This window comes from Trachemys scripta, chromosome 5 (genome assembly GCF_013100865.1).
Source record: "Trachemys scripta elegans isolate TJP31775 chromosome 5, CAS_Tse_1.0, whole genome shotgun sequence".
NCBI lineage: Eukaryota > Metazoa > Chordata > Testudines > Emydidae > Trachemys > Trachemys scripta.
The window spans coordinates 44,158,445-44,173,388 of record NC_048302.1 but is presented as its reverse complement, the minus strand read 5'-3'; positions in this window follow the sequence as shown (position 1 = coordinate 44,173,388).

Below are 14,944 nucleotides of genomic sequence, written 5' to 3'. Positions count from 1 at the left end.
CTTACATTTCAATTAAAGTAAAATTGAATGGAAATTACACCTGTTAGGATACAATTGTAATAAATATAAATGCAATATTACCTTATTAAAGTAGCTATATATAATTCACCATACATGACCATGATTGGGATGTTGACAGTTTGCTAATTTTTTTTATTGTCATGACTGTAGATTATTTAAGTGGAATTGACACAGCGAAAAAGCTAAATGTGCAGGGTAAGTGGAATCACTCTGAGCTCACATTGACAACTGTTTTCAATTTAGATACATTTTATACTAATGCCTACTTACAAATTAGAGAATATCATCATTATTGTGATTCGGAACCCTGAAAAAGCAAGTTAGTAATTGTTGGGCCATTTGCAGAGACTAGTTTCTTCATAATTGCAATTTCTAAACTATATCTACAGTAGATCTAGTTCAACTCTCTAGTGAAGTGGTACAGAGAGAATGGCTAAGGCCCAACCCTGAGCAAGAAATGCGGCAAAAGCTGCACCACCCCAGGAAGCATTATGCCTCAGAAACATCCCCACAAGTCTTCACTCCTCCACCACTCCCCAATGCTTGGAGGCAAGGGTAGTAATTTGCTGCTGGCATATACCAGCAGCAAATTACTAACCTTTATCCACCAGGTCAGTTGTTCTGGCCAGAACACTATGGGGACGTGGCAAAAATTTACCCATTCCTCATCCTCCTTTGCCCAGGAGAGATGAATAGTGGGAGTGCAGTACTCACTCCTGCATATCTGAAACTAAGTTCCAGGCAGGGACATAAATCAGACCTTTACACACACCACTTAAACCACTGTATGGTTATATGGCCTGTAATAGGGACAGCTGCCTCCCCTACACAACCCCGTTTGGCCAGAGGTCACTCTGCAGCAGCCTTCCTCGGTTTACCCATTTCAGGGTTCCTTAAGGAAACTCCACAAGTCCAGAGTCCTTATATCATACCCCTTCTGGGTCCAATTTATTTTTAGAATAAGAAACAAACTCAACCCCTGGGGTTTCTCACCTTCCTCCTGCTTTTGGCAAATGACTCAAGCCCTCCTTAGGTCGAGTCTTTTGGTCCCTAAAGTCTCAGACTCTCTTGTACCTTGCTGTAGCCTGCATGGGGCTTTCTAGCTAACTACCACAGCTTCCTCTAGTTCAGTGGTTCTCAAACTTTTGTACTGGTGACCCCTTTCACATAGCAAGCCTCTGAGTTCAACCCCCCTTATAAATTAAAACCACTTGTTTATATATTTACTCCATTATAAATGCTGAAGGCAAAACAGGGTTTGGGGTGGAGGCTGACAGCTTGTGACCCCCCACGTAATAACCTCATGACCCCGTGAGAGCTCCCAACCCCCAGTTTGAGAACCCTTATGTGTAGGTGCTTCTTCTTCCCCTTTGGCTCTTCATAGAGACCAGCTGCCCACCATCAGGACCCATCAAGGCTCTTAGTGATGTACAGGTGGGCTGGACCAGCTCCCTCTTAATGGGCCCAGTCCACCCCGTGACTTAGCCCACGTCACAATCTGGCCGCAGATTCTAGCTTTTTATTCCATAACATGACTTGTATATTCTCATTTTCCACACTTGCTCATGCAGAAGTAATCCTGAGTGCCCAACACAGACTGAGAACTAGTGAGATAAGGTTAAAGCTGCTCAGCACCTATGCCACTCAGAATATGCATATAATCTTAATTAAAGTAATCCATTGTGCCATTGACATGGATATCTGTTGCTCACTAGTGCTAATGGAAGTTATACACATGACTTGGTGGAACAATAGACTCTAATGAAAGCATGAGTCACAGAGTTCTCGGTATGTTATACCAGAGATTTCAGAATCAAAGCACATAATTGCAAAACTTCCCTCTATAAAAGTCTTTGTAAATACCTTAGAAGCTCCCCAGAATACTGCAGAGGCAGACCACAATGCTTTGGTACAGATGTAATAAGCAATGACTAATAGAGTTGGGGGAAAGCACTGAATAGCTTTATGCATGAGAACAATCTTACAACTGGTATAAAACCTCACTAGAAGTATTAGAATCTCAAGTCCAGGGTAATGAGTTATGTGGAACTTGAACAAGTTAGCACTCTAGATTAATTTTGAATACACTGGCCATACGGCACTGTGAACAAGCAAAATAAATCAAAGAAATCCAGCCAACATTTAATATGAGCAGATTGATGGCTCACGGTCACCTTGAGGAAGTACTGGTCAACCCTTGCTATGTTCTAGAAAAGACAAAATCAGTTTCTCTGACTGACTTAAAAAACAAAACAAAAAAACAAGGATAATATAAAGCAAGTTCAGGACCACAGACAAACTAAAGTTCTGAACCTTAATAAAAGGCTGAACAATACTACCATTAGCAAGAACTGCAGAGGCTAATGTGTCATTCAGAAGGCAGTAGAGGCCAATTAAAACTCAACTCTGTTTCTTCAGAATTTAACTACAGGACATTTTCAAATATCTGAGTCTGAACATCAGGGTAGACACATAACCAACCCAGAAATTGCTTCCCTGGAGTCAGCTAAGATGGAAAAATAAACCTGTATGTCATCACCCCAACTATCTAGTGCAGTTATACCTTTATCTGATGGCAACTAATGAAAACACATAAACAGAACAGCATGGGGCCAAAAATTTTGCCCTGTGGGATTTCTCAGACCATTTTTACTAGGCTAGAAGAAAATCCCACCCACAAAAATCAATTGTGTGTATGCTGCATGAAATAAAGTGAAATCATTTTAAGTTAGTACCAGAATATGCCTTACACATCTCCAAGCATTGAATCAGTTTTGTGAATAACTTTGTTGAATGAAGAAGAAAAGCCAGACAACTCATATATGTGAATCATTAACACCTTGAAAAGGTCAGTTTTGACCCCTGAAAGGGTCTGGATCTGAAATGAAACTTTTCCTTGAAGGTTTTTAGAACTCACTGTACAGCAGCAGTCAAAAAAGCTAACAAAATGCTACAATGCATAATGGATATGATGGAAATAATGTTATGTAAATCAGAGGTAAGTCTTCATCTGGAATATTGTATTTAGTTCTGGTCTCCCAGTTTCAAAGAGGACAGAGGTTCAGAGACAACTGCTGGAAATTGTTTTCCCAGTATCTAATAGTCACATGAAGAGGGATTGGAAAAGAAATGAGATGAACCAAATAAAAAAAGAGGCATTATAAAAAAGTGCAAAGAATGGAAGGTATAGTGAAGGTAGCTTGGGAATTTCTATTTGCCCTTTCTCATAAAGCAAGAACACTGGGACAAATTGAAAGGTGACAAATTAAAAACTGATTGAAAGAACCATTTTTTCACACAATGCACAATTAGCTTGTCAAACTTATTGCTATAAGATATCACTGAGACAAAGAACAGGATTTAAAAAAAAATACAAATTATGTGCTTACAATCATACAGATAACATTTCCATGAGCATAAGTAACAAAGTCTCTACCTTTGCCTGGTCATGGTAAATGTCCATGGTCCTTTTTCCCCCTTATGAGAAGAGGACAGTCTCAAATACCTAGGTCTCAGGTCAGAAGCCCAAGCATGGCCCCACAGTATGCCAACATTTTTATGGCTGACTTAGAACAACACTTCCTTAGCTCTTGTCCCCTAACGCCCCTACTCTACTTGCGCTACATTGATGACATCTTCATCATCTGGACCCATGGAAAAGAAGCCCTTGAGGAAGTCCACCATGATTTCAATAATTTCCATCCCACCATCAACCTCAGCCTAGATCAATCCACACAAGCAGTCCATTTCCTGGACACTACTCTGCTAATAAGCGATGGTCACATAAATACCACCCTATACCGGAAACCAACTGACCGCTACACTTACCTACATGCCTCCAGCTTCCATCCAGGACACACCACACGATCCATTGTCTACAGCCAAGCTCTAAGATATAACCGTATTTGCTCCAATCCCTCAGACAGAGACAAGCACCTACAAGATCTCTATCAAGCATTCTTAAAACTACAATACCCACCTGCTGAAGTGAAAAAACAGATTGACAGAGCCAGACGAGTACCCAGAAATCACCTCCTACAAGACAGGACCAACAAAGAAAATAACAGAACACCACTAGCTGTCACCTTCAGCCCCCAACTAAAACCTCTCCTGCGCATCATCAAAGATCTACAACCTATCCTGAAAGATAATCCCTCACTCTCACAGATCTTGGGAGACAGACTTGTCCTCGCTTACAGACAACCCCCCAACCTAAAGCAAATACTCACCAGCAACCACACATCACTGAACAAAAACACTGACCCAGGAACCTATTCTTGTAACAAAGCCCGATGCCAACTCTGTCCACATATCTATTCAAGTGACATCATCATAGGACCTAATCACATCAGCCATACCATCAGGGGCTCATTCACCTGCACATCTACCAGTGTGATATATGCCATCATGTGCCAGCAATGTCCCTCTGCCATGTACATTGGCCAAACCGGACAGTCTCTACGCAAAAGAATTAATGGACACAAATCTGACATCAGGAATCATAATACTCAAAAACCAGTGGGAGAACACTTTAACCTGTCTGGTCATTCAATGACAGACCTGCAGGTGGCTATCTTACAACAGAAAAACTTCAAAAACAGACTCCAACGAGCGATATGCAAACTAGATACAATCAATTTAGGATTAAATAAGGACTGGGAATGGCTGAGCCATTACAAACATTGAATCTATCTCCCCTTGTAAGTATTCTCACACTTCTTATCAAACTGTCTGTACTGGGCTAGCTTGATTATCTCTTCAAAAGTTTTTTTTCACTTACTTAATTGGCCTCTCAGAGTTGGTAAGACAACTCCCACCTGTTCATGCTCTCTGTATGTGTGTATATATATCTCCTCAATATATGTTCCATTCTATGCATCCAAAGAAGTGGGCTGTAGCCCATGAAAGCTTATGCTCTAATAAATTTGTTAGTCTCTAAGGTGCCACAAGTACTCCTGTTCTTTTTGCAGTCTTTTTTATTGTCCTCCCACATATTTGCTTTGCTGACATGTTCCACTATTTATATTGGACTTTAAAATTACAGACCTAAGTCCATCATTTGCTGTGCTATTATTCAATTTGAATTTTACAAGTTTTTCTTCCCTTCTGGAGAAAATTTCACTTTTCACTCAGTTAGGTCTTTACAGTGAACACTGAACAGACGAGAAGAAAGAGGCTCCTTCAATTACATACAAAATTTTCTTTACTACAACATATTTTTCCTGAAGAGGAAAATATTTCTCCTCTTTGGGTTTTTTCCCCCCACAGTCATCCTAGTTTCTTTAAGCATCTCGTTCAATAATAGGTCGCTATCAATGCATTTATTTTGTTGTCCTTCCTCAACCCTACAGGTAACTAGAGGCTACCCTTTTGAAGTGGGGAAAGCAGAAAATAGATAGAGCAAAGGAAATAGAATTTTAAAAAACAAGTTTAGTTAGATTTCATTTCAAAGAGCATCTTTAGCTCTATTTACCTGTTTAATCTTGAACCCAGCTTGCTTACTGTCCAGTAAGAAGATTATGTACCACTTTGACATCTCACTACAATATATTATCGAATCATCCTTTATCACTTCAATTGTTCTTCAATGAAAAGTGACTAGCTACATTTCCCTTCATTCTGATTTTCAGTACGCAACTTTTAGTGAATCTTATAGAATAAGGAACACAATCTAGAGAATCTAGAGCATTCGTTTGCTTTTTTTTTTTTTTTTAATTTCTTCCCTTGCTGCTTCATTTATTGTCAAAACCTCTAAAATATAATAGGACAAATATTTTAACAAATAGTGGGTCGATCAAAAAATTTCTACTGAACAATTTTCCATTAAAAATGCTGATTGGCCAGAATAGAAATCTTCTGCAAAAATGTTAATTCCATCAAAACTTTTGACAAAAACCAGCCAGGCACCAGGCTCACTATTGCACCGGGTGCCTGCCTGGTTTTCTGCCAGTCTGGTCATTCAGCCACTCACCAGCCAGCCTATATGACATGTAGGAGGCAGGCTGCCCGGCTTTTCAGCTGCCCAGCTCTTTGGGTTGCTTGCCTGACAGATGGACAGATGGGCTGTCCTGCTCCTTCACTACTTTCCAAGCTGGCCAAACAATGAGGGAGCTCACCGGGCAGCCAAGGTGCTGATTTACCAGCCCAGAAATGTTAAAAAAAAAATTCAGTTCTTCCAAAATAGAATTGTTCTAAAATGTTCATCCCATGTGTGAAACAAGGTGGGTAAGGTAGTATCTTTTATTGGACAATGTAACAGTGCAGGACTCACCCCTGCAGCACCTCCTGCTGGTGTCTTGGGAATAAGCTCATTTCCAGCCTTGGAGCACCCACTGCCGTTAGGCCCCCACGTCCCTCCCTGGACTCCAGTACCCTGTTATCTGGGGTGCTGCCCCCTGGTAATAACCCCTCACTCTGAGGGGTCTCCCCTCTCCAGGGAACCCCCACCTCACCTCAGTCGTAGGCTACTGCCAGTCACCAACTAGCCCCCGCTCCCTGGGGCAGACTGCATTATAAGCCACTCATCACAGGCAAGGTTGGGTTTGGACCTGCTGCCTCAGCCTAGCCTTGGGCTGTCCCCAGCAACCCCAGTACCTGTTTGGCCTTCTACTAGGCTGCAGCCTGGGGGGTTTCCAGGCTGGAGCTCCCCCACTCCCTTGGCCTTCCCCCAGCCCTACTCCACTCCAGGTACCGTCTTTAGCTCCCTGCAGCCGGGCCTATCTCCCTCTATAGCTAGAGGAGACTGTTTGTCTGCCCCTGGCTTTTATAGGCCAGCTGAGTCTGTTTGGGGTGTGGCCACAAGTGAGGCTGCCTCCCAATCAGCCCAGACTAAGGCTCCCAGCCTCAGCCCTCTCCAAGGGCTGGCTTTTAACCCCTTTCAGGCCAGGAACAGGTGACCACCCCACTACAGACCAACTTCTGTTGATGAGAGAGACAAGCCTACAAACTTGCACAGAGCTTTTCTTCAGGTGAAAGCTCGAAACTGAAGACTCTGTCAGTAATTATTTTATGTTTTCTTCTGGATCATTGATAAAAATATTTAAAATAGCATAGGTGGATATTTTAATATATGAAAAATGTTAAAATAGCATAGGGCCAAGAACTGATCCCTGAAGGACCCCACTAGAAACCCACCCAGTTGATGATGATTCCCCACTTAAATTAAATCTGGAGACCAGTCATTTAACCAGTTTTTAATCCATTTAATCTCTATCATATTGATTTTATATTGTTCTAGTTTCTTAATCAAAATGTTCTGAGATACTAAGCCTTGAAAAATCTATTACATCAACATTATTACTTTTATCAATCAAACTTGTAATCTCATAAAAAAGTTATCAAGTTAGTTTGACAGGATCTATTATCTATAAATCCATATTTGATTAGCATTAATTATATTACCCAGCTTTCATTCTTTATTCATTGAGTCCCATATCATTTGTTTCATTATTTTGCCCAGGATCAATATCAGGCTGACAGGCCTATAATTACCCAGGTCATTCCGTTTACCCTTTTTAAATATCAGCACAACATGAGCTTTCTTCCAGTCCTCTGGAACTTCCCCCGTGTTCCACAATTTATTGAAAATCAAGAATCCTATTAATTCCATTCCTGCTGTACACTTCATTATGTGATAATTTTGCATGCTTCAGCTTGTAGGTCATTTTCTTAATATATAGTGTTTTTTTTTTTAATGATTTCTTAATTCTGGTTGTATCTCTTTATGAAAAGTTATTTTCACATTTCTGTCAGAATATTCAAAATAATAACCTATTGGTCTCATCATTTACTATTTGCCAAACATCATGGAACAGAAGACTGTCTTCCTCTTTATCTATTATGGCCCCAATTCGACAACGCACTTGAGCACATGTTCGGTTTTAAGCATATGATTAAGTCCATCCCTGTTCAGCAAAGCATTTAAGCACATACTTACCTGAAAGCACAAATGTTACCCTCTTAACTTCCATGGGACTTAAGCATGTGTTTAAGGTTCAGAACCTTGTTAACTTCTTTGCTGAGCAGGGGTTGACTTACTCACATGCTTGAAGTTAAGCATATGCTTAGATTCTTTGCTTAACTGAGGGATGTTAGCAGTACAGTTTTGAGATACTGATTAGGTAATTTTAATTATGCTTTCCCTGCCAACAGTATGAGTCTTCCACGGAAGAGCACAAAATACCATATGTCTTACATAAAACGTTCCTGTTGCATTTTGTTTTAAATTCCAGTAATGATTTAAAATAAATAGATATTTAAAATAAAGAGGCCTTTTCTCCACCAGATTATGGCTGTATGCAATATTTCAAATTTCAAAAATTTGTTGGAAGATTTTGTTGAGCTGTAAGCAGGGTCTGAATGAATGCTTCCCTGACAGCTTTAGCTGGGAGAGGAGGCATTCATTCAGACCCTGCTTACAGAAATTTTGGTGGAAAAATAGGTGGGGAGTTTAAACTACTTTTTAAAACCATTTTTGACCAAATATAAGTTCAAAATGTTTTGAATGTCAACATTTTTAACAAAACTTCAAATTTTAATTAAGGATAAAAAGGGAGAAAATATTGGGGAAATCTTATGGAGATGGTTCACTCTCCTTTTTAACAATATCTAATTATAACAACTTAAAAGCACGGTCAGTCTAAGGCCTGTTCCTACCTTACGCTTCTCTAACCTATTAATGTAGGTATTTACATAGGCACTCATTTGGTTCATATCTGAGCACCTCACAACGAAGTTGTACATTACATAAAAAGAGTTCTTTTAATAATGCTTGGGGGTTTCTCTCATTTAAAATCATAGTTACTTTTTGCTATCTGATATGTCTGTTTCATAAATTTGAGTCCCGTAGTGAATAGACATTTGCATACATACATTTGCCTGCCTAGTTTGAACGGACAATTGTATGCAGATATTGAGGCTCAACCTTATGAAAACTAGGCTCATAAGATTTTGTCTTACCAATTTTACTCTTTTCTACTTAATAATGATTAACTTTATTATTTGGGGTCATTTCACCTATCCTTATTTGCTTCAACCCCTTTACAGTAATTGGCTTGAATATTTTCTAAAACTTATTTTGCTCGATCTCCTAGGAGTTCATGCTTTCTGCCCCAAAGTATTGCTCACAAAATATTGTTGGCAAATTTTATTGTTGAAAGAATTTTAAGTTATAATTTATTTTCCAAAACAGAAGCCACAAGCAGCAATAGAAGTTTTTGTTTGGGGAGGAACTTCCGAATGCCATCATAAATTTCAGTCTCAGGCTGCTGGAACATCTATTTTGGTAAATGTGACTGTCTTCTGGCAAACAGAGAACATCTTTTGGGTAAATCACATGTTCCCGTTTTCATGTCTGGCACTTCCAATAGGAAGCCACACTTTATTTTCTCTTACTTTCTTGATCCCTTTCAGTTAAATCTGCCACATGTTCTGATGCAGCCTCTCACTGGGATTCAGTTCACTCTACTCAATCCTCTCACCCCCACCCCACCCTAAGGGGCATAGAGGGGAACAAAGGATGGACAGAATTCTGTGAAGACTTTAGGTCACCCCTTTTCTCATAGGCCCAAGGTTCACCAGTGAAATCCCAGGTTTCTTACTTATTGGCCTGGGTCCTTTTGGCCTTTTATCTGCATTGGATACCAGCTGCAAGTTGCACTGAATTAAACATTTATATAAATAAATAGTATTAATTTGTAAGTCTTACTCCTATTTAATCTAGATGTGCCTTCATAATGTTGAGAGGAAGGTGAAAACATTCACCAGGACACTGCCAATTTGGCCCCCAATAGGAAAATATTCTTTCCCTACCCCAAAACAGGCAATTGTCCAGACGCACAGCATCTTAAAATCACTGCTTCTAACCTATAGTTACAGGAAGGCAGGGTGGGGCAGCTAAACTGGAGAAAGAGGATCCAAAAAACAATTATTTTGTGGGTAGGAGGAACATGGAGTCAGTCAACTCCCCTCTCCCTCTAGCTGACTAATTGAAGGCAGATAGTCCATAGAGGAGAGACCATCCCTGCATTCCTCCAGTGTGCACACCCTCCACCTTTTTTCTCCAAGTCTGTCCTCCTCCTTCCTGGTCCTATCAAATTTCCCACGCATTGATTTGGGTGAAGAGGAAAAGCCAGTCAATGTGTCATGGTGGGCCAGCTAGTGGATGTCTCCAAATTTCAAACCACTAGTACACATACAGTAATGGGAAGTATTAGCTGAGGATACATATTGCTCCTATAGACCTCAATTCAGTAAAGCACTTAAGCATGTGCTTAAGTTCATCCATATTCAGGAAAGCACTTAAGCAGGTATTTAGCTATAAGCATGGGCCTAAGTCTCATTGACTTCAAAGAGCGTTAGGCTTAGTTGACACTTAAAACTTAGGTTGACCTAGCAATGTCACTGAGCGATATGAAAAATCCATACCCGTGTGCCATAGTTATGCTGACCTAACCCTGGGGTAGATGCAGCTAGTTTGATGAAAGAATGCTTCTGTCAGGAAGCATTTTTAGTGTGGGAGTGTTCCTGAAAGAGTTTGATAGATGGGTGTGGTTGTTGAAGTTGTGAGGGAAACCTATGAAGGAGTTCAGGTCATCTGTCCAGAGAATGAAAATATCATCGATGTATCTCAGATATATCATTGGTCTTGTGGTATATTTGGTGTTTTCTTAAAGACTCGTCTCCCACAATCATGTGATTATGTGAGACACTCAGCTTTCATTTTTAAAGTTTCTCACTCTCATGGTTTCAGAGAAAAGCTTTAAAACCTGAGCCAACTGCACCTAAAGGCTCAAATATCAGAAGGGGGGGGAAATAAACAATCAAATTATGTTATGTAAGCCAATCTCATGATTTGGCTTGATTCCTGATTTGTGAGTGCTCCAGTTGGCCAGGGTAAGTGTTGGAGAACAACAAGCTGAATAGCAGGTTCTTCCCCTCTCATGTGGACAAAAGCGCAGTAGATATGCTCATTACATTATGATTGGAGAGGGGCTAAAACTTAACTCTCTTATACAACTCCACCCCTTCCACTCCAAACTTTGTGTGGCAACAATAGAACTCTAATCCATAATACCCCCACTTTTAGATTTGGTTTTACAGAACTGAAACAGAATCTCCTTAGCTCATCTCTGCTGTAGACTGGGAACCATTATGCATCCCTTTATGAGCACTGCAACGTGAAATAAAATGAATTCCTTTTTTGCATTATTTTCCCCTTGTTAACATCTCTGAACAAACAGAAAGGGAGAAGGTTTTCTTCTCCCTTCAGGAATAATAATACATTAAAACTGAATAAGCAATTGTAGAAAAAACTTCCTCAAACAATAACATACACTCTAATTCTGTAAGCCTTAATTTAGATTGATATATATTGTGGCTATTCCCCTCTTATAATAATACATATATTACACTGAGCCACTGCAGACCTCTTTCTCTGCATAAATTGCCTTTTTCTTGTGGTTGAACTGAGATCCACTGCAGTTAATTTTGTTACATATTCCAATGATTAAAGCTGGAGTCACTGTGGTACTTCTTCAGTTTAGTTAATGCTCAAGTGCCGCAGGCTCCTATTCAGCACCAGTAATATTAGAGTTGCCAGGAGCTTAATAGTCAAAAACATTTTCCAGAGGAGTTCAGGGACCTAATACTAAGAACAGTTTGAGAGGAGAAACTTCCTCGGTCCTCATTTCTATTCAGTAGTAATTATAAAACCATAAAGATAAAATAACCTTTTTAGATCTGTCTTCATCATAAAAGAAAAACAAAATCAATGTTTGTTTTTTTATTTATCCGCTTAGCTATGGAGCTGATTCCCTCAGCATATGTCTCCAAGAGACTTTTCCTTCAGCCTCAAAATATAAAACTCTGTTAAACAGTTTATTTTTTTGTTAATTCTTGTGTTTATTCTTCTTCAGTATATATAGTCAGCACAGCAAGCATTCCACCTTTTAAAAAAAAAAAAACACACTCTATAACTTAATGTGCTGATTCTGGTTGCCTGAGTAATGGTGAGGAACCTCATTATTAAAAACAGAAAGCAAGATGCATAATTCAGAAACAATACACAAAAATTAATTCTGAGTTAAGTGGAATTGCAAATATATGTGATCAAAACAAATTTCAAAGCTTTTATCAGGGTGAACGGTAGCTCTTCTATCTTCACTAAAATGTGGACTTGCAAAATTATGAGGAAATTATTCAAGTGCCGGGTCAAATCTATTTGAAACAAACTTATGTAGAATCGCAAAGCTGCATGCTAAAACAACATTTTAAAATTTCAAATGTTAATTTTGTATTCTATGCAACATGGCACACATTAAGGGAATTAAAGCATGGTTAGCTCATGTGTCTCAGAATGACAAGGTGGGTGAGGTAATAATTTTTATTGGACAAACAGCTGTTGGTGAGAGAGAAACTTTTGAGTTTACAGAGCTTTTTTTCCAGGTCTGAGAAATGAATCATAAGTAATTAAAACATATTTCAGGGGACAATTTTAGGTGAAGTGATTTATTAACACATCTCCAGTCATGGGCGGGGTTGGGGGAGAGCAGGGCCAGCTCTAGGCACCAGCAAAACAAGCTGGTGCTTGGGGCGGCACATTGTTAGGGGCGGCATGGCCGGCGCCAGAATGCCGCCCCTAAAAATGTGCCCCGGCCACCTAGCTCTCAAACCTGGGAGGGAGGGGAAGACTCCGAGTGGCCGCGGCGCGGGTGCTGCTTCTCCCCCTCCCTCCCTCTCTCCCTCCTAAGCTTGAGAGCCTGGGGGGAGGAGGCAGGGCTGGGGATTTGGGGAAGGGGCGGAGTTGAGGCGGGGCCGGGGTGGGGGAAATTAAAAAAGGGGGGGGGGGACGGCGGCCAAAATTGTTTTTGCTTTGGGCGGCAAAAATCCTAGAGCCGGCCCAGGGGGAGAGAAAACAAAGCTGGACAGAGGGGAGGTTAGTGGGTTATAGATTGCTACAATAAGCCATAAATTTGGTATCGCTATTCAGACCATGATTTTAAGTGTTTAGCAAAGTTATGAATTTTTGAAAGTGTTGTGCAGATTTCCTTTAAGATTGAGAACCAAAAGGTCAGATAGAGAGTGATCACTTTGTGAAAAATGTTCATGTAGAGGTGTTTTTGTCATTTATCATTTTTCTGTGTGAGTTCATTCAAGAGCCTACTGATTGTCTGATTTCAACTACATAGTTGTTACTGGGGCATTCAGTGCACTGGATGAGTTACATCACATGCTGTGATAAGCATGTTTAGGAACCATGGATCGTGAAAGGTGTGTTGAGGGGAGATATTGAACATTGTAGCAGTGGAGATATGTCTACAGATGTTGCATATGTTGTTCTGGAAGGGTCTGGTGCCACCTTGAGCTGGTGTGTCCTGGTCTGTAGGGAGCTTTGTTTTGAAGATGAAGAACTTAGAAAGGCTGGGGGCGGGGAGGTTGTATGGAAGCCAGATGAAAGGTTTCAGGGAAGATTTCTTTCAGGATGTGGTCCCCATTGAGTATGAGTTGTATTTATTTGATGATATCCTATATGGATTCCAGTGTGGGGTGGTAGGTGACAACTAGGGATGTGAGGTCAGAAGGGGTTTTATGTCTGTATTGAACTAGGTTTTTTTGGGGCATGTGGATGACACATTCCATGATGTGATCTACTCTGCTGGAGCATCTTCATTTGGTGAAGGTGATTTGAAGTGTTCACACTTCACCAAACAAGGACTTGCTTCAGCAAAGCAATTATGCATGTGGTTAACTTTAAGCTGTTAAATTGAAGTCAATGTGTCTTTCATAAAGTTAAGCACTTGGTTAAGTTATTTGTGGAATCAGGGCCACCTGCATATAAGGGGCACAATTCGGTGCAATGCAATATAGTCCCCATATCCTGATTCTCAGCTGGTGTAACACTGATTTACACTAGCTGAGAACTGGGTCACAAATCTGCATAATCTGCCACAGGCCAGATCATGGCAAACTGCAGCCTTTATTTCTGTAGGCAATAATGACAACTGATAACATTAAATCCCAGTTTCACTGAGATTATCCAGGTCTGCTACCCCGCTGAATTTGTCAAACAGAAACTGAAATGGGTTAAAAAAAAATCTGACTAGTTAGGAACTAAACACAGTTTTGAACAACACCATAAAGGAATTATGGGAAGGGAAAATGATTAACACCAGTTAAACTTTGTGGCACAAATGCTCCTTGTGGGAGTCTCAAGGGGAAAAAAATTACAAAAATGGATAGGACACAATGGTGTAGTTCATCAAATTGAACAGAAGAGCAAAAAAAAAAAAAGACTTTCAGAAATATATGTAAATCCAATCCAAGCAGTCTGTAGCACACACTATGAATACAAGATTAATTTGCAATTTTTTCTTGAGCAAAATGAGTAAATGTGGACAATATTCTAAGTATAAAACTACAGCTATCACCAACTTTGCATATTAGCTTGATGACATTTCAGTAATACTGGATATTTCTGGTGCTCAAAAAATTTGGTTAATATAGCCTAGATGTATGCAAAAGAGAAAAGTGACAGACAGCCTTCAGCATCATTATGGGTACAATTTCTGTCAAATTCAGCTGCATACGAAAAGGTAATGTAGAGACATCTGAGTCTTTTCATAACATCTGGTTACTTTTTACAGACTATTTTCTTGGTTCTTCTGCAACTAATTTGATGCAGAGAGATGGATGCACAAACGTCTAAGCACATGAAGGAAATTGTATCTTTTCTGTCTTCCCTCTTTTCTGTTCTTTTCTCTTTTTCTTGAGGCAGAGAAAGAAAGACTTCTTCATGTTAGGTTAGACGGTTGTGCTGTAAGTCTTATTAAAATAAGCAACTTCACATATGTTTGATGCTGGTCCAGCCAATCCTTGCTCACGTTAAAATCAGTGAGTCTACTCATGTAAGTAAAGACTACAGCTA